At 39.8% G+C, this 21,873-nt stretch overlaps 1 pseudogene; it reads left to right on the plus strand.

The window, feature by feature from the left end:
- LOC100624257 overlaps positions 1 to 21,074 on the plus strand; it is a 61,084-nt pseudogene extending 40,010 nt beyond the window's left edge.

The raw sequence follows: 21,873 nt of genomic DNA on the forward strand, positions 1-21,873 counted from the left end.
TCTCCTTTTTCATGTATAATTTTGGTTATTTGGGTTCTTTCCCTCCTCTTTTTAGTGAGTCTGGCCAGGGTTTTGTCAATTTTGTTCACCTTTTCAAAGAACCAGCTCTTGGTTTTATTAATTTTCTCTATTGTTTTTTGAGTCTCTATTTTACTGATTTCTTCTTTAGTCTTTATAATTTCCTTCCTTCTGCTGACTTTAGGACTTTTTTGTTCTTCTTTTTCTAATTCCTTTAGGTGAAGGGTAAAGTTGTCAATTTGGGATCTTTCTTTTTTTTTTTTTTAATAGCCTGTATTGCTATAAATTTCCCTCTGAGCACTGCTTTCGCAGCATCCCATAGATTTTGAGAGGTTGTGTCCTCATTATCATTTGTTTCCAGGTAGTCTTTAATTTCCTTTTTGATTTCCTCATTGACCCATTGTTTTTTTTTTTTTTTTTTTTTTTTTTTTGTTGCTATTTCTTGGGCTGCTCCTGCGGCATATGGAGATTCCTAGGCTAGGGGTTGAATCGGAGCTGTAGCCACCGGCCTACGCCAGAGCTGCAGCAACGCGGGATCCGAGCCGCGTCTGCAACCTACACCACAGCTCACGGCAACGCCGGATCCTTAACCCACTGAGCAAGGACAGGGACCGAACCCGCAACCTCATGGTTCCTAGTCGGATTTGTTAACCACTGCGCCACAACGGGAACTCCCCTTTGGTTTTTTAGTAGCATGTTGTTTAGTCTCCATGTAGTAGGTTTTTTCTCTTTCCTTTTCGCATGGTTGATTTCTAATTTCATGGCATTGTAGTCAGAGAAGATACTTGAGATAATTTCTATGCTCCTAAATTTATTGAGATTCGCTTTGTTTCCCAATATGTGGTCGATTCTTGAGAATGTTCCATGAGTATTTGAGAAGAATGTGTATTCTGCTTTTTTTGGATGTAGTGTCCTGAAGATATCAATGAAGTCTAACTTTTCTATTGTTTCCTTTAGGATCTCTGTTGCTTTATTGGTTTTCTGTCTAGAGGATCTGTCCATTGATGTGAGGGGGGTATTAAGGTCTCCTACTATGATTGTATTCTCATCAATATCTCCCTTTATGTCTGTTAATATTTGTTGTATGTATCTGGGTGCTCCTATATTTGGGGCATATATGTTGATGATAGTAACATCCTCTCCTTGGATGGATCCCTTAATCATTAAATAGTGTCCTTCTTTGTCTTTCTTTATGTCTTTTGTTTTAAAGTCTATTTTGTCTGATATGAGCGTTTGGACTCCTGCTTTTCTGTCATGTCTATTGGCGTGAAATATTTTTCCCCACCCTTTCACTTTCAATCTATATGTATCTTTTGTCCTAAGGTGAGTTTCTTGTAGGCAGCATATTGAAGGTTTTTGCCTTTTTATCCACTCAGCCACTCTGTGTCTTTTGATTGGGGCATTCAGTCCATTGACATTTAAGATGATAATTGATAGATGATTATTTATTGCCATTTGAACCTCGTGTTCCAGTTGATTCTATGGTTCTCCATTCTTCCTTTCTTTTCTTTTTTTTTTTTTGGTTGGATGGTCTCCTGTTATTATCTGCTTGAGTGTATTTTTTTTTTCATTTTTTGCGAATGCAGTATTTGGTTTTGGCTTGTGGTTGCCCTGTTTAAGTATGCTAACCCCTTCCCATAATTGTGTGTTTTAGCCTGATGGTCCTGTAAGTTCAAACACTTCATTACTATATTAAAATTAAGAAGAGAGACATACAAACAAACAAAAAGGGTTATTTACTTCCTAACATCCCTTGCCCACATTTTATGGTTTTGATGACTCTTTTTTATTTTTTTCTTTTTAATTTTATTTTGTTTGAAGCATGTTCATGATTAAATCTGTATGCTGGCTTATTTGAGTGACTGCTCTCTGATTGCGGTTTCCTCAGTCCTAGTTCTTCCTCTTCTTCTTCTTCTTTTTTTCTTCCCTTTCCTTCCTTTCTTTTTGGTTTAGAGAAGCCCTTTCAATATTTCCTTTAACCTGGGTTTTGTGTTGCTGTATTCTTTAAGTTTTTGTTTGTTGGGAAAAGTTTTTATTTCCCCTTCTATTTTAAATGATATTCTTGCTGGATAGAGTATTCTAGGTTGCATATTTGTTCCTTGTAGCACTTTAAATATCTCTTGCCATTCCCTCCTGGCCTGTAGTGTTTCTGTAGAGAAATCAGATGATATTCTTATGGGGGTTCCCTTGTAGGTAACATTCTGTTTTTCTCTTGCTGCCTTTAGGATCCTCTCTTTATCACTAACTTTTGCCATTTTTATTATGATGTGTGTTGGTGTGGGTCTGTTTGGGTTCAATTTGTTTGGGGCCCTCTGTGCTTCCTGTATCTTGAACCCAGTATCCTTTAGATTTGGGAAGATTCCATTGATAATTTCTTCAAATATATTTTCCATTCCCTTATCTTTTTCTACTCCTTCTGGAATTCCTATTATGCGTAGATTAGCCCGCTTTATATTATCCCATAGGTCTCTTATATTGCTTTCCAGTTTTTTGATTCGGTTTTCTGTCTGTTGACCGGATTGAGTGATTTCCATTATTCTATCTTCCATATCACTGATTCGTTCTTCTGCATTATTAATTCTGGTTTTTACTGCCCCTAGTTCAGTTTGCATCTCTGCAAATGAATGTTCTAGTTTTTCTTGGCTCCTCCTTATATTTTCTAGTTCCTTTCTGAGGGTATCTGCATTACTGTTCATATCTTCTCTTAATTCCTTCAGTATTTTCAGTATTTCTCTTTTGAACTCCAAGTCTGTCTGACTGCAGAGATCTGTTTCATTGTTGACTGTTTTAGGTGAGTTCTCCTGTTGGTTTGACTGGGGGTGGTTTCTCAGCTTCTTCATCTTGCTTGTTGTTTTCTTTCTCCTGAGGGAGTTGTACTCTCTGTGATCGGGCAGTGTTTGCCTTGTCACTGCCGTGGAATAGTTCCTGAGGGCTGGCGTTGTTGGTCAATCTTTTTTGAGGGAGTGTGGCTTTTCTGGAGTGTTGATGGGGCTAACAGTGTTTCTTTGAAGCAAAGGAGGGCTTCCTGAGGGCAGACAGAACTGGGAGGTCCACACCACGATGGTAGTAGATTTCACCTGGTCATGCAGAGCTTGCTCTGGTGTTTTTAGGCTGTGGGGTTCTTGCAGGGGGTTGGCGGTGTTGGGCAGCTGTTCCTCAGGAGTGCAGCATTCCCTGGGGGCTGGAGCAGCTATCTGGGTCACTGAGAACCTAAGAGGCTCTTCCCTAGGGCAGCCCAACTCAGAAGGACGGCCTGAGAATGTAGGTGGATCTTTTCACAGTCTGGCTGAGCTTGTTGCAGCTTTTCTGGGCTGCAGGGGCTCTTCCAGGGGGCTGGTGGTGCTGAGCAGTTATTTCATGGGAGTGGGGCACCCCCTGGGGGCTTGGGCGGGTAGCAGGGCCACTGGAAACCCAAGAGGCTCCTTCCCGGGGCAGCCCGACTCAGAAAGACCGTCTGAGATCTTTTCCTGACTCGGCCAGGCTTGTTGCAGCTTTTCTGGGCTGCAGGGGGTCCTGCCTGGAGCTGGCAGTCCTATGCAGCTGGTCCACTAGGTCTCAGCACCCCCTGGGGGCTTGGGCGGGTAGCAGGGCCGTTGGAGACCTAAGAGGCTCCTCCCTGGGGCAGCCCAACTCAGAAAAACCATCCAAGAATTAGCCCGTTCTCTTCACAGCCTGGCTAAGCTTGTTCTAGCTTTTCTGGGCTGCAGGCCTTTTCTCGGGGGCTGGTGGTGTTTGGTGCCGCTCTGCGGAAGTGTAGCCCCTCCAAAGGGCAAGCAGGCCTGTGCAGGGACAGCCCCTGCGGTGGTAGGCTTCAGGCAATTGTTGAGGCCAGCCCTCCTGGATGGCAGGCAGCCCCAGGTCTGGTGAGAGCGTAGGGGATGGGGGAGGGGATGCACTGGGAAGCACAGCTTTCAGCTAGCTAGCGGGCCTGTAAGCTTGCTGTGGTGTGGGGGGTATTCTATGGGGACCCACCCCTTCTCTCCCCTCCCCAGCACGGGCGCAGACCAGGCTCTTCTCCCAGGTTCCCTCTGATGCGGCTTTCCACTTCCCCGCCGCTAGAGTATTGTTCCCTTCCTCTGCAACAGCTTTGTTTTCTAGTCTCCCAGGCAGTCTCTGCCCCGTCAAATGGTTTCTAGACCTCCCAAGCAGTTTCCGCTCCACCCCGCCCCCCCAGCCCTTTCTCAGGGTCTAACCTCTGGAGCTGAGATCTCGGTGCCCAGCCCTCATCCAGGCGTCCCCCGTCCCTTTCCTGGGGACCAACCTCTGGAGCCAAGGATTCGGTGCCCAGCCCCCACCCAGGCGTCTCAGTTTTTGGTGACTGTGCCCGTAGTTCAGATGGTTCGTTGGGTTCTTGATCGGCTTTTCCGTACTCCAACTTAATGCTACACTCTTCTCTGCATCTGGAGATTCCTCCGGTTTGTTTGATCTTTCCTCCGGTAGGTGACTTTCCAGGGTGCGGGAACCCTTTCTCCTCTGCAGTTCCCTTTCGGGAGCGCCCGTCCCACTTGGATTCACCTTCTCTCACTCTCCTCTTTTCTCCCGTTCTGCCCAGTAATGTCATGAACTTCTTGCCGTTATTGGAGTTTAGGTTCCTCTGCCAGCGATTGGTTGCTGTTCTGTGCGAATCATTTATTCTGTAGATGTGCTTTTTTTGTTGTGTTTGTGGGAGAGGGCGAACGTGTCTCCCTACTCCTCCTCCATCTTGTCCTCTCCGCCTCCAAAACTTTTTATTTTCTTCCTTGCTTTCTTTCTTTCTTCCTACCTCCATCCTGTTTGCTGCCACTTTCTTTCTTTCTTCTTGATAATGGCCATCCTAACCCATGTGAGGTGATACCTAAGTAATTTTTTTTTGTCATGCCTGTGGCATGCAGAAGTTCCAGGGCCAGGGATTGACCCTGAGGCACAGCAGTGAGAATGCCAGATTCTTAACTTTTAGGCCACCAGGGAACTCCAACTCTCATTGCTTTTGATTTGCATTTTCTAATGTGAAGTGTAAACCCAGACAGCTATATTTATTTTTCTTTTATGTAGTGCAAGTGCCTGATGTAATCTTTTATTGCCAAGGCAACAATTTCAAATAGCATCTCTTCCAAAAATGTCAATCTCAAATAAGTACATGCCAGCCACAGGACTAGATAAATAGCTCCCCCAACCGAGGCTCCTTTGTTCTTGGTTGATTTCAGTTACTGATAGTTTGCATTGCTTGTTTTTTTTCTCTTCTAGTGCTTTAATTTCTTGCTTATATCTTTTAAATTCATCAGCAGTGTGCCCTCAGAACCCTGGGCCTTGACACTTTACCCCATTGAGAACAGAAACCCAGGCCCAATTGGGAGCCATCTCTCTCTGCTTAACAATCTTACAGTCTGTCCCCAGGTGTGTTGCCCATTTCCAGCTCTTATAAAAAATAATCATATATTTTTCAAAGTTTCTGGATGGTTATTGCTGAAGGGCTTCTTTCAGTCATTTTAAGAATCACAAAGTCTGGTCTAAGCATAGCAATGATTGTTGCTAGACTGAAACCAGCACAAAATATGATTAGTGATGTTGAGCTTTTTTTCTTATACCTGTTGGCCCTTTGGATTTCTTCTTCTACTTTAGAAAAAATGAACAAAGCTAAAGATATTTTTAAATTCATTAATGAGGAAGTCATTTGCGTCTATTTGTAATAAGGTGTTACTATCAATTCATAGGAGAAGAAGGGTAAAAATGTATATACTTATCTATAGGACTACTGACATGAATGTTCAAACAAAGAAAAACTAGCTGGGACAGTCATGTGAACATCTACTGGATAGAACAGACACCTTGCCATCCACAGATGACCACATTAAGAAGATGTGGTATCTATAAACAATGGAATACCACTCAGCCATGAAAAACAAGAAAGTAATGCCATTTGCATCGACATGGATGGAACTAGAGACTCTCATACGAAGTGAGGTAAGTCAAAGGGAAAAAGACAAATGCCATATGGTGTGACTTCTATCTGGAGTCTATCATATGGCCCTTTCCTTTCCACAGAAGGGAAACTCATGTACTTGAAGAATAGATTTGTGGTTGACAGGGGAGAGGGGAAGGGAGTGGGATTTGGACTGGGAGTCTGGGTTAACAGATGCAAAGTATTGCTTTGGAATGGATGGGCAATGAGATCCTGCTGTATAGCACTGGTAACTATTATATAGTCACTTATGATGGAGCGTGATGGAGGATAATGTGAGAAAAAGAATGTATATACATATATACATGTGTGACTGGGTCCCTTTGCTGTACAGTAGAACATTGACAGGACACGGTAAACCAACTATAATAGAAAAAATAAAAATCATTATAAAAAAAGAATAGGGAGCTTCTACTCTCTGTTTAGAGACAAGAATTATTTTGCATTGCTCTCCATTGTTGATAATTGATAAATTCTTTCATATAGCCCCAGGAAAATCACAGTCAGCTAAAGGACAAGGGTGAACTATAGATGCAGTTTTCGGCAGGACCCACCCATTTTCCCTACATTGTGGCTGGAATTATACCTGCATATCCAGGCTGAAATAACCCATCACCTTTCTTGAAAGTAGGTAATCTACACTCAGGATTTTCCCCTCAGCTTTACTGAGCTATAATGGATATATAGCATTGTGTAGATTTAAGATGTAAAATGTGTTGATTTGATATACTTAATATTGCAATATGATTGCCACAATAGCATTGTCTAACACTCCCTTCAGGTCATATAATTAACATTTCTTTGGAGAACATTTACAATAGATTCCCTTAGCACCTTTCGGGTATATGATTAACAGTAATGTTAACTTTAAAGAGAACTCTGCATTAGCCCCTTAGACCTTTTTCACTTCTAACTGAAAATTTGTATTGTTTGACCAATACCTCTCCATTTCCCATATTCCTTAGCCCCTGGTTACCACACTTCTACTCTCTGTTTCTAGGAGATTGGCTTTTTTTTCAAGGGGGGATGGCTTGCCTGCAGCATGTGGAAGTACCCAGGCCAGGGAATCAAACCCACACCACAGCAGCGACCCAAGCTGCAGCATTGATAATGCTGGATCCTTAACCCACTAAGCCACATGGGAACTCCAGGTTTGGCTTTTTTAGATTCCACATGTAAGTGAGATTACACACTTTATCTTTTTCCCTTTGGCATATTTCACTTAGCATAATATGCTCAAGATCCATCCATGTTGTTATAAATGTAAGGATTTCCTTCTTTGTCATGGCTGAATAATATTCCATTGTGTGCAGTATATCTCTTTAACATTTGAATAATATGGGTTTGAACTGTGGGATCACTTAGATGTGAATTTTTAAAAATACATATGTTCTGCAGTAGTGTATGACTTCTGGTTGATTGAAATTGTGGTTTTGGAGGACTGACTCTAAAGTTGTGCAGGAAGTTGGTGCCCTTAACCCCCATATTTTCAAGGGTCGACTATATGTAAAATGTCATATGTATGTGTCATCTATTCATGAATGGAAGTAATCAGTAAGTGGAATAGAAAACAGTTTTATTTGAGCCAAACTGAGGGCTATTAGCTGGGGGAGACAGATTCAAGAAGCATTTGAACTGTGTTTGGCCAGGTACGAAATGGGGGAGGGTTTGTAAAAACAAAACCCACAAAACCGTGTAAGTTGTTTGTCCAGAATTAGAACAGAAGATGGCATGAAGTAAGAATATTTGTTAAGGAAGGATTGGTTTTGAGTCTGAAATGATTGCATAGTTGTAAGGGTCCACCTTGAGCCCATAGTTGCAGGCAGTAGCTGCTAGTAGATATTGTGTTGAGAAGGCCCAGTGGTCTGATAAACCTGAGTCTGATAAACTTTAGAAAATTCAAGTTCTTAGTAATGCGGTAATGTGTTTAAACCATCTCCACAAAGGCCATCAGCCCCATTTTGAAATCATAAAACCCAGTTACTCCATTTCAATTCAACTTTTTTTTTTTTTTTTTTTTTTTTTTTGTCTTTTTTTGTCTTTTTTGTTGTTGTTGTTGCTATTTCTTGGGCCGCTTCCGCGGCATATGGAGGTTCCCAGGCTAGGGGTTGAATTGGAGCTGTAGCCACCGGCCTACGCCAGAGCCACAGCAACGCGGGATCCGAGCCGCGTCTGCAACCTACACCACAGCTCACGGCAACGCCGGATTCTTAACCCACTGAGCAAGGGCAGGGACCGAACCCGCAACCTCATGGTTCCTAGTCGGATTCGTTAACCACTGCGCCACGACGGGAACTCCCTCAATTCAACTTTTAAAAAAATTTTATTACAGTTGATTGACAGGTTTCTGTCAATTCCTGCTATACAGCAAAGTGACCTGGTTATACTTTTATATACATTCTTGTTTTCACATTGTCCTCCATCATGTTCCATCACAAGTGCTTAGATTGAGTTCCCTGTGCTGTACAGCAGGACCTCGTTGCTTATTCATTCCAAATGCAATAGTTTGCACCTACTCACCCCAAACTCCCAGTCCCTCCCACTCATTTTAATTTTAAAATACATTCTCTTCCTTAGTGATTAAACAGGGGTACAATGCTTGTTTAAGGCCACAAAGCAGGCTGCTCTAGACAGGATAACACTTCTTGACAAGATTATCCTTTTGCCAGTGAGTATTCTTGACTCCCTTCTCAAGTATTGATTGATAGTTCATATGCAAGTTTATTTCTGGGCTCTCAATTCTGTTTCTTGGTCTCTATGTATACTTCTATGCCAATACACTGCTGTTTTGCTTTTTTAGCTCTGGAATTTTATTTGAAACCAGAAAGTTTAATGCATTCAGCTTTTTTCTTCATGTTCAGGACTTCTTTGGGTATCTGGGGCCTTTTGTGGTTCCATATGTATTTTAGGATTGTTTTCATATTTCTATTTTTAAAAGCTATTAGAATTTTGAACGAAATGATATTGACTCTATAGATAGCTTTTAGTAATAAGGACCTATTAAGCGTACTAATCCTGGTCTGTAAGGACTGTATATCTTTCCATTTGTTTGTGTCTTTTTTATTTCATTAAGATCTTATGAGAGAGAAATGTTCAGAGCTTTTACATCTTTGGTTAAATTTATTCCTAAGTATTGTTTTTGTTGCTTTTTAAAATGGGATTTTTTTTTCATGGAGTTTCGTAATATAGAAACACAGATAATTTTTGTATGTGTATTTTTTTTTTCTTTTTTCTTTTTAGGGTCGTACTCATGGTATATGGAAGTTCCCAGGCTAGGAGTCAAATTGGAGCTGCAGCTGCCAGCTTATTCCATGGCCACAGCAATGCCAGATCTGAGCCTCATCTGTGACCTACACCACAGCTTGCAGCAGTGCGTGATTCTTAACTCCCTGAGCAGAGGCAGCAACTGAACCCGTGTCCTTATGGATACTAGTCAGGTTGGTCACCTCTGGGCCACAATGGGAACTCCTGTTGGGTGATTTTACATCATGTAACTTTGTTGTTTTCATTGATTAGTTTTAAATATGGGGGGCATGTTTAAGGTCTTTTATGTGTAAGATCATTGCATCTGCAAACAGATTTTTTTGAAACCTTTTCCTTTGGATACCTTTTACTTTCCTTGTGGACTTCTTCTGGCTAGGACTTATAATACTGTGTTGAATAGGAGTGGTAAGAATGGGCACTCTTCCAGAATTGAGGTTTTCCAGCTTGGGGGAGATGGTGATACGTGTAAAGGGAAATTGCTGTTCTTATCAACTTTATCATTTTTTTTTCAGCTTTGAGCTTTCCTATATTACAATGACTTCTTAAAGGATTCTGGAAATCTCATAGAGAAATTTTAGTCCAAATATCATTGCTAAACCAGTGCTTCTATGGGAGAATGAGGGCTGGGACTGTCTATCCACCATCTCTCTAAGGTGACGTTGCCACTGTGTGGTTGATTTAAGTAATCCTTAATGACATCTATAGATGTGAATATTGGGTCTCAATATAATAATTGGATCTCAATATGTTTCATTGATGATTTGATAACACGAGTTTTATTTCATAGGCCTCCTAGAAAAAAGGACAGGTTTTCCTCTAATGTAATTTCTTTGCAGGAAATATGAAAAACTTGATTTAAAGGATGCAAAAATTCAAATGTATTAAACCATAGTATTCTCTTGATGGTTATGCCTAATGGTACCCAGAAGTTCACATAAGGCAGCTTTTCCCAATAAATCAAATAAATGTATTTCTGTGGTTATTGGAAATGATGGATATTTGCTTCTTAAGAAAGGAAATATTTTAAATATTTTATTTTTTTAAGAAGGTAAATATTTTTAAACATTGAAATGAAAAAATAAAAGAACCATGTTCATCAATTTACCTTTTTTGTTTCACTTACCTGGAGTTTACATTTGAAATAAAAATTTTACATCATTTTTACTTTAGACAAAAATCCAGTTTATGGTAATTGTTGTGTTACTAGTCTTACTTCTCAAACAGCATGGATACTTCCCTTTATTCTTTCCAAATACATGAATTCATGTACCATCTCTCTCTCCTTCGTTTTTCCTCTGCTGATTCTACAAGAGTCTTGATTTTGAGGTCTCTAAATATTCTCTTTATTTATGTATCAATGCTTAATTTTCTACAGCTTTGAAGACAGATGCTATTCAGCACTTACAATTTTAGTTATTAAACGATATGAAAATGGCATTTGAAAATGCGTTCTATCTCCTCAAAAGAGAAAACCATGGACTTGGAGAAGAGACTTGTGGTTGCCTGATGGGAGGGGGAGGGAGTGGGAGGGATTGGGAGCTTGGGCTTATCAGACACAACCTAGAATAGATTTACAAGGAGATCCCGCTGAATAGCATTGAGAACTATGTCTAGATACTCATGTTGCAACAGAAGAAATGGTGGGGGAAAAACTGTAATTGTAATGTATACATGTAAGGATAACCTGACCCCCTTGCTGTACAGTGGGAAAATAAAATTAAAAAAAAAAAAAAGAAATAATGACAGGCAAAGTAAAAAAAAAAAAAAAAAAAAAAGAAAATGCGTTCTTCTTTATATTTTCAAATTAACAGTAACCTTGTGTGAAAAGAGTACAAGTAGAGGCAGTGGTTATGAATTGAATATTTTTCTAAAAAACATGGTATACCTAGCTAGGTTAAAAGGGTCTTTTCAGATGAAGATAAAAACAGCGTATTGATGTTGTGCATGTGGAATATTTGTTTTGAAGGGAATTTGTAGGAAAGAAATTGAAATTTTTTTCTAACATCATCATTACTTGTTATCTCAAAGACAGTGTGTTTCATGTGTATGTTTTAATGGTGTGTTTCAATTGTTTCTGATTCTTCAGCTTCACCCTGTGATCCCACTTTTATCCTGAGCTGTGCTCCCTGCAATATGATCAGTTCCATTATTTACCAGAACCGCTTTGATTATAAAGATCAGACTTTTCTAAACCTAATGGAAAAAGTGAAGGAAAACCTCAGGATTCTGAACTCTCCATGGAGGCAGGGGAGGCCAAGATCCTTGCTTCTCAAAGAGCCATTTATGCTCTTTTCTCCACGAAGTCCAAATCTCTCTATGCACCAAGCTGTGAAGTGAGTGTGTGATCACCATCCTGCCCAGAGCTCAGCACCATGGAGAACACCTTCGGCTGAGCCCTCTAATGACAGACAGGAAAATACATGCCCAGAGTACAGCACTGCATTTCTGTCCTATTGTCCCTGGTCCAGTGGTTTTTCCACTAAATTCCAAAGCCCAGTTTCCATAAAGTACTCTGGCAACTTCCCCAAAACATGACCACAGCAATAGAAGGAATTCTTGGTCCTTCTGTAAAGGCTTCCATTACCCACACGTCTTGTCACCAATCACCATTTAATGCCTTCTTCAGCACATTCCTTGGTAGAAACATCTGCATTTAGGAAGGAAGAGACTGTCTCCTTCTAGAGGGAGAGTGCTGCCAGGGCGCCCTGACTAAATCAGGAGAGTTTGAGGCTTCGGTTGGCATCCTAACTGATGAGGTAATTGCGTTGAGGATGAGAGAATAAATTTTTTTGGGGGGGGATGGAGGAGCTATAAACAAACATCTCAATTGTAGCCTGGACTAAGCTGACATGTTTTGCACTCTGCCTAAAGGATGATGGTGTGATCTTAGAGATGTCACTTCATTGCTCTGGTGTATGGCTACTTAATACATGAAAATTTGAGTTGTGTTTCATGGTATCTTTTGGACCCTCTCAGTTGTAAAATACTGATTTTATTCTGGAAGGTACTAAACATCAGGGACCAGCTCTGTGCTCTACATCAATTTGCCTAAACTCCTTTAAAGTCTGCTGTCATCTACAAATGGGAATTATTGTATTTCATGCCATCCCATGTTTCATGACTGTAGGGAAAAATTGCTGTAAAAATAAGAAAAGATTTATATATAAATGCTCTCATACTATAAACATTGAGAATAGGAAATGATAATTATCTTTGATCCCTGGTCCTCATTTTCTCCCTTAAATATGTCCATCAGCATAGAAAATTGTGTATTGTGAAATAAATATTCCCCTCACTACAAAGACCATGTTATATTGATACTTTAACAGAGTTATTCACCAGGCTGAGCATATAGTGCTTAAGTCTTCCTGAAGTGTTCTTTATTTAATAGACTCTTGTTTTCTCTTCCAGGTCTGCAACATATTCCCTGTTCTCCTTGATTATTTCCCAGGAAGTTACAACACATTCCTTAAAACTTTTGCTCAAATGAGAAGTTACACTTTGGAGAAAACCAGAGAACACCAAGCATCCCTGGACATTAACAACCCTCAGGACTTGATTGATTTTTTCCTGATCAAGATGGAGCAGGTACCATGTTAATGACAGCTCAGTTATTTGATTTTGTGCATTTTATGGTTCATTGCATAGTTTTGTCTTTATCAGGGATGTTTCAGTGGGCTAGCTTGTGATGCTGACAAGCATCTTAAGTATGCATGAATGCATACTGTTGTGTGCATGGATCTACAGGAAGCATTATGAAAGAGATAATATTTAATGATTAAATCAGTTGAAGATATTGCTTCTACTCTTTAGATACTCATAATCTACTTAAGGAGAGGCAGAATGACATGTCAGGTAGCATGTAAACAATTAGAAATCAGTTAGAAAATTCAAAATTATGGCTGTAGTATGAAGATGGGCATGGTCATTGCACACACTGTAAGAGACACAGAGGAGTTTCCCCTGGGCTCATCAGGTTACAAGCCCAGCTAGAATCCATGAGGATAGAGGTACAACCTCTGGCCTTTCTCAGTGGGTGAAGGATCCAGTGTTGCCCTGAGCCATGGTGTATGTTGCAGATGGTGTTTGGATCCACTGTGGCTGTGGCTGTGGGGTAGGCTTTCAGCTTCAGCTCTGATTCAACCATAGCCTGAGGACTTCCATATGCCACAGGTGTGTCCCTAAAAAGCAAACAAAAAAAAAAAAAAGAAAAAAAAGTGAGGTGGCAAGAGAGAGAATGCAAAAGAATGGCTTAATATGTCTAGGCTTCCTGCATGGCCAGTGGTTGGAAATAAATATTAATATATTTGCATTGAAAGACAAGGGAGGGCATTTCAGATGGATGAATTCTGTATGTATAACACTGTATACATGGGCATATGATGGAGAAGAGGAGGTGGATTGAAGAGAGGGGCCTTAATTGAGTGTAAAGTGAATTGGCATAGATAGGGAGTTGAAGATACATGTCTGAGAGCATGGATTCTGCACCATTTGCTGAAAAGACTGTTCTTCACACATGAGTCATCTTGGCACCATTTGTCAAAAATCAATAGGTTAAAAATTTGAGGGTTTATTCCTGTAACCTGACACCTATTCCAGGAATCTAAACGTCAGTACTTATACCAAACATTCCTGAGAAAGAAAAACCAAGCAGCAGGCTCCCCCAGACCTCAGGCAATATTACAAAGCCACAATAATCAAGATAGTATGGTCCTGGTACCAAAACAGACATACAGACCAATGGGATAGAATGGAGAACTCAGAAATAAACCCAGACATATACAATCAATTGATCTTCAACAAAGGAGGCAAGAATATAAAATGGGAAGAAGAGAGTTTCTGCAGCAAGTGGTTCTGGGAAAACTGGACAGCTGCATGTAAATCAGTGAAACTGGAACACACCCTCACACCATGCACAAAAATAAACTCAAAATATCTTAAAAGCTTAAACCTAAGATAAGATACCATTGAACTCCTAGAAGAGAACTTAGGCAAAATATTCTCTGACATCAACCATACAAGTGTTTTCTTAGGTCAGACTCCCAAGGTAACAGAAGGAATGGCAAAAATAAACTAATGGGGCCTAATCAAACAGACAACTTTTGCGTAGCAAACGAAACCAAAAAAAAAAAAAAAAAAAAAGAGACAACCTATGGAATGGGAGAAAATAGTTTCAAATGATACAACTGACAAGGGGTTAATCTCTAAAATATATACACAACTTATACAACTCAACAGCAAAAAACCCAACATCCCAATTGAAAAGTGGTCAAGAGACCTCAATAGACATTTCTCCAAAGAAGATATACAGAAGGCCAACAGGCACATGAAAAAATGCTCAACATCCCTGATTTTTAGAGAATAGGAAATCAAACCTGCTATGAGGTACCACCTCACACCAGTCAGAATGGCCGTCATGAATAAGTCCACAAATAATAAATGCTGGAGAGGGTGTGGGGAAAAGGGAACCCTCTGGCACTATTGGTGGGAATGTGAATTGGTACAACCACTATGGAAAACAGCATGGAAATACCTCAGGAAACTAAGTATAGAACTCTTGTATGATCCAGCAGTCCCACTTTTGGGCATATATCCTAAAACTTTCCTTGACAAAGACACATGCACCCACATGTTTACTGCAGCACTATTCACAATAGCCAAGACATGGAAACAACCTAAATGTCCATCAACAGATGAAGGGATTATGAAGATGTTGTACACACACACACACACACACACACACACACACACACACACATACACAGTGGAATACTGCTCAGCCATAAAGAAGAACACAATGATGCCATTTGCAGCAACATGGATGGAACTAGAGACTCCCATACTAAGTGAAGTATGTCATAAAGAGAAAACAAATACCATATGATATCACTTATCTCTGGAATCTAATATATGGCACAAATGAATCTATCCACAGAGAAGAAAATCATGGACTTGGAGAAGAGACTTGTGGTTGTCAAGGGGGAGGGGGAGGGAGTGGGAAGGACTGGGAATCTGAGGTTAATAGATGCAAACTGTTGCATTTGGAGTAGATAAGCAATGAGATCCTGCTGTATAGCACAGGGAACTATACCTTGTCACTTGTGATGAAACATGGTGGAGGATCGTGTGAGAAAAAGAATGTATATAATATGTGGGACTGGGACATGTGGCTGTACAGTAGAAATTGACAGAATCTTGTAAACCAACTATAATGGAAAAAATTAGAATCATTAAAGAATGTCAATAGTTATATCAATAGCATATCTTTTAGTATTAATTACTATCTTTGTAGTTTGTTTTTTTGAGTTTTAAATTTTTATTTATTTTCTTAAATTTCCCCAATACATTATTTTTTTCCTACTGTACAGCATGGTGACTCGGTTACACATATATGTATACAATGTTTTTTCTCATATTATCATGCTGCATCCTAAGTGACCAGACATAGTACCCCATGGTACACAGCAGGATCTCATCTAGTTTACTTGGAAATTGAGAAGTGTGAGTCCTCTAATTTTGTTGTTATTTTTCAAGATTGTTTTGTCTAGTCTGAGTTTCTTGAATTTCCAGATGACTTATAGGTAAACTTGATAATTTATACGAAAGAATCAGTACTGATTTTGATAGAGATTGTGGAAATCTGGATCAATTTATGGAGTAATGGCATTTAAAAATTGAGGTGAAGGTGTTCCCTTTGTGGTTTGGTAGGTTAGGAGCCCAGCATAGTGTCCGTGAAGATGTGAGTTCAATCCCTGGCCTTGCTCAGGGGGGTAAGTATTTGGCATTACTGCAGGCTGTGGCATTGGTCATAGATGTAGCTCTGATTCGGTTTTCCTGTGGCTGTGGTATAGGCCACAGCTGCAGCTCCAATGTGACTCCTAACCCGGGAACTAACATATGCTGCAGGTGCAGCCACAAACAAAAAACAATAAAACAAAACAAAACTGAGTTGAAATTCACATACCCATATAGTTAATCATTTTAAAGTGTGTACTTGTAGTGGTATTTAGTGCATTCGCAATGTTGTGTGACAACTAGTTCATTTATTTCAAAACTTTCCTATCACTTTGCAGCAATATCCTGTATCCATCAAATGCTCATTCCTCTTTCACTCCACTCCCTCTTATGTTAACCTTTAACCTGCTCTATGTCTCTATGGATTTCCTTGTTATGGTATTATCATATAAAGGAACTCTAGCATTGCCCCTCTTGTTTCTGGGCTTCTTTCACCTAGTGTCATGTTTTGGAGGCTTATCTAAGTTGTAGTTGGTATCAGTACTCTGTTTTTCTCTTTTATGGCTGAATAGTGTTCAATTTTATGTTCATACCATAATTTAGTGTGCCTTCTCTGTATTGGTGTACATTTGTGCTGTTTTTTCCTTTGGGCCGTATGAATGATGTTGCTACCAACATCATTCTTTTGGGCCATTTCCTTTGGGTCATATGAGAGATGTTGTTACAAACTTGCATGCAAGTTTCCTCATGGGTATGTTTTCATTTATGTTGGGTATATTCCTGGGAGTGGAATTGGTGAGATTATGGTCATTTTATACCTAACATTTTGAGATACAGCCAGACTTTTCTACAGAGACTGCAGCATCTATAATCCCACCAGCCATCTAAAGATTTCCTATTTTTCCACATAATTCCCCATAGTTACTTTCTAATTTCTTGTCATTAGTTAATGTGAAGAGGTATCTCCTTGTAGCTTAATTTGCATTTCCTGTATGAACACTGATAGTGACCATATTTTCATGTGCTGTTACTCATTTTTATTTCTTCTTTGGCAATTTCTCTTTGGCTCCTTTTATAAGACTTTTCTCATTCTGCACTTGTTCATACACTTTTCTGATACTCTTTAGTTCTTATCCATGGTTTTCTTCTGCTCCCTGAGCATATTTAAGACATGTATATCCAAGTTTTTATCTAGTCATTCCAGTGTCTGGGCTTCCTCAGGGATGATTTGTACCAACTTATTTTTTTAGCTATTCATGGTCCCTGTTTACCTGCTTTTTTCCCATGCTTTGTAATTTTTCCAAATCAAATCACTCCTAGGAGAAGCACAATCACCAATCAGAATATACACTGGAAATCTTGACGGTCACTATTGCTGACTTGTTTGCAGCTGGGACAGAGACAGTGAGCACCACTCTGAGACATGGGCTCCTCCTGCTGCTCAAGCACCCAGATGTCACAGGTATGATGAGCACCATGGTGGGAAGGGTGGCTTCAGAGGAGATGTTGGAAAGAGACTGTGAGTGCATTTGACCTTGTGTCTCTTAGAGAACTGCTTAAATCTCCATTGTATTTTTTTTCAAATTTATGCAAGGACAATAGTGGGACATCTTTACATGATGTGGAAGGAGGACTGGGAGGAGTGAAGACACTGTGGGCAGTAGCAGAATCAACAAAAGAGCATCAGGACTTCATGGGAGGTTATTTGTAGCAGGCACAGGGGCATGAACTGGCCAGAGACTGCATGTTGGTTTTATTATGGAAAGGCCATTTTGATGCTCCCCATTCTGAAAACTCAGTGTTATAAAACCATGGTAGGGAAAATGGAAACGCTCCTTATGGAAACATTAGTGAAAATCCTGGAAATTTAGTGAGGCTGCCTGAGATAATTTTCACAGTATTGTAAGTGCTTTAAAAAGTTAGAATCACAAGGAATTGGCCTGAGATGTGTGTATCCAGGAATTTTATTCATTGAGAAGTTTGTTTCCAGAATCATGGTTATTGCCAGAATAAGAATTGTGGAGTGGAGGGGGTCCATAATTTTAGTTTTACAAAGGGCTATTTGGTAGAAATTAACCTTTAAAGAGTTCCAGTTATACATAGCATTTTAGACATAGACATTATCTTGCTTTGTGTTAGGATCCCACTGGAATGACTATAGCCTCTTGAAACCAGAATTAGCCTTTTAAAGATGGAGAAGAGGTCAGGAAGCAGCCAACCCATCTTCAACAAATTTTTGAAAGACAGAGAGTATACTGAGAGGTGATAATGATATTAGCAGAGAGGATGAAGTTATAGCCTAAACGTTAGAAGAGGCAGTTGTATAATGAAACGTCATTTGTGTCTTTACACTCCCATAAGATTCAGTATTTGAAAGTACTGGTTTTCAGTGAGTGGAGAGGGAGAAACAACAGGCTGATAAAGGTAGGTCACCCTGCCATGTCCTTCTGACAACTCCTTTTATTGGGTAACTGTGTTTGCACAAGAGAATGAGAGGTGCTTACTGTCTAGAGAAATGAACCTAAGAGGCCCATATGGGCAGAGACTGGGGGCAAGAGTGAGGTGTACAGCTGAGAGGAAAGGTTAGATAGGAATTCATTTTTTGAATTCAGAAGCTTTTAGTTCCTTTCTCCATCCTGAAATTCAGTACCATAAATAAACTCCAGAAAGTGGAAATACTCTGGAGAAGAGACCTCCAGAAGTTGCCATGTAGACAGAAAACTCTCTCAACATGTCTAGCAGAGCGAATCAAATGAAAACATCCACCCTAAGACACAGGTTCATGACTTTTCAGAACACCAGAGAAAATCACGATAGCTTTCGGAGATATGTATTGGTCATGTATAAAGGATTAAGTTTGAAAAACAGCACTGGGTATCTCAAGAGAAACTGTCAAATTCTGTATTATTAAAAAGAGGGTCTTTTCAGACCTGTATGTGTGGCAAAAATTTTCTCCCACTCTTCTCTTTCTCATCCATATGCCTGAAGTCATATCAGAGAAAGCCATGGGCTCCAGGAATTTGGAAAACTCGTGAAGGGTGGAATAAAAGAGTCAAAACTGTGGAGTTCCCATCGTGGCTCAGCAGAAACAAATCTGGCTAGTATCCATGAGGATGCAGGTTCTAACCTTGGCCTTGCTCAGTGGGTTAAGGATCTGGCATTGCCATGAGGTGTGGTGTAGGTGGCAGAGTGCAGCTCAGCTGCAGCATTGCTGTGGCTGTGGTGTAGGCCAGCGGCTACAGCTCCGATTCAGCCCTAGCCTGGGAACCTCCATATGCCACAGGTGCAGCCCTAAAAAAAAGATTTTTTTAAAAGAGAAAAAAGTGAAACCTGTTGTTAGAAATTGGGCCTGGAAAATATCCATTTCAAAACAGTTAGGTATATGTGGAATTCCGTGGTGGCCTAGCAGTTAAGGATCTGGTGTTGTCCCTGCTGTTGTGCAGGTTCAGTCCCAAAAATTTCTGCATGCCATTGGGGCAGCCAAAAAACCAAACAAGCCAATCAAAACAAAACAAAACAAAACCCTGCAATGTTTCAGTGGCTAAAGCAGGTGTAAAGGAATAAACCAAGAAGAGAAGAGAGGTGATCGATTATCTGCGGTTTCCTAATAGTAGGGAAATTATGATTAGGCATTTGAAATGTCTATGTCAATATTTGGGAATAATTCTAAGTGACGATATAGAATTTTATGAATTAAAGAGACATGTTTAAGTTCCAGAAAGTATCAAAAATGAAGCATAATCCTAGTTCTCTTATGGGGGAGCATTGTTGATGTAATCAGAATGTTCTTTGAATTAATTTTTTTTTTCTTTTTAGGGCCTCACCTGTAGCATGTGAAAGTTCCCAGGCTAGGGGTCGAATCAGAGTTTCAGCTGGGCCTATGCCACGGCCACAACAATGCTGGTTCCCAGCTGCATCTGTGACCTATGCCACAGCTTGCAACAACATGGGATCCTTAACCCACTCACCGAGTCCAGGCATCAAACCTGCATGCTCAGGGAGACGCTATGTATTTCTTAACTGCTGAGCTGCAACAGGATCTCCCTAAAATGAGTATTTTCATAGCCAGAAATTGTGATGTAAATTTTGTGAAAATAAACTAAGGGAATTTGTGTGTGTGTGTGTGTGTGTGTGTGTGTGTATTTGGGTATATTTTGTATGAGGTTGGGGTGGAAATGGGAAGTCTCAACTCTAATACCAGAACATCAAATATTGTTAAAAAATTCCTAAGAAATAGAAACGGAGTCATTATTTAGAAATGAATTTCAGAAGAAAATGCTAGAATGTTCAAAGTGATGGCATTTGGCAGTTAGATGCTAAAGAAAGTAGTAGCTGCAAACTGCACACACACTACACAAATACAGTGAAACACATATAGTACCACTTTTCAAAACGTGGTGGTTTATTGTTTTTTTTTTTTTTTTTTTTGTATTACAGCATGTACTTTTATTTCAGTAGTACATTAGTTTCCTATCCAGAAAAGTATCTACATTCCTTGCAGGCAAATAAATTTTTCATATGTATATTATTCTTTTTTTACTAACTGACAATTTTCCCAGCAAATGTCACAAGGAATTGTCAAACATATATTATATCATCATTATTAAATGCCTAACAGTCTCACTTTAAAATGTAAAAAAGTACTATTACAGCAACTCTAATGAAATAATTTTGTTACTATTTCAGTCTCAATTACTCCTATCCTAAAATTACCCATATATTATTTTTAATACTGGATTTCCTTTTCTTTCTGCAGTGACTGTAGTTTCTTGCCATTATGTTCTATTTATATTTTGAAACATTTCATCATTTCCGTTTGTGTTACCATGTTTGCTAATATAAATGCCTCTTTAGCTGTTGTTAAGCCTCGCTTGTAGGAGACTTACGTATATATTATGGGCATTGCCTCTCTATGTCTAGGTGCATTTCTAGGCATATAACTGATGTTTATGATGATGTTGGGACACCTGCGTCATGTCTCATGGATCTCTAAGTTGGTATGCAAATGTGGTATGCATTTTTCCCTCTCTCCATCAATTTTACTTGTCTCTTGCCAGCCAAGATCCAGGAAGAGATTGACCATGTGATTGGCAGACACCGGAGCCCCTGCATGCAGGACAAGAGCCACATGCCCTACACGGATGCGGTGGTGCACGAGGTCCAGAGATACAGTGACCTGGTCCCTACTAACCTGCCTCATGCGGTTACTTGTGACATTAAATTCAGAAACTACCTCATCCCCAAGGTAGGATTGATTTTTCTTATATGAACCTCAGTGGTCTTGACGTTCCTCTTCCTGGAGTATGGATGTAATACACTGTGAACACAAGGTGAGAGAAGTAAAAACCAATCAAAACCATGTGTTTGGCGGCTTTTTGGGTTATGTCTTGTTTCCAGGTACATCTATGAAGCTTTATAACAGATTTTTGACAGCTGTCAGTGTAAAGATTCCAAACGTATTCTGCTTCTTTCATCTTGTTTGGCCTAGCTGTTTACATTTCCAAATGAATGTTGGTATTGGTTTGTCAATTTAGCAAACACTTTGCTGGGATATTTATCAGGGTGACATTAAATCAGTGTGGGAAGACTTATGAGGACATTTTGAAGCTTTCAATTAATGAATATGGTAAATGCTCCCAGTTTTGAAAGTCTTTAACTTTCTAAATAACGAAGGGTGTTTTGGTGATTTGGCTTACAAATCTTTTGTTTAGTTTTCCCAAGATGCTCATTGTTGTTGTTACAAATGTTTAAAAATAATTTTCCATTCTTTTATCTAAAATATGATAATATAATTGATTTCTATTTTAAATTTTATTTTGCTTTTTAGGGCCACTCCAGTGGCGTTTGGAAGTTCCCAGGCTAGGGGTGGAATGGCAACTACAGCTGTGGGCCTACACCACAGCCACAGCAACTCGGTA

The sequence above is a fragment of the Sus scrofa genome, chromosome 14 (genome assembly GCF_000003025.6).
Source record: "Sus scrofa isolate TJ Tabasco breed Duroc chromosome 14, Sscrofa11.1, whole genome shotgun sequence".
NCBI classification, from domain to species: domain Eukaryota; kingdom Metazoa; phylum Chordata; class Mammalia; order Artiodactyla; family Suidae; genus Sus; species Sus scrofa.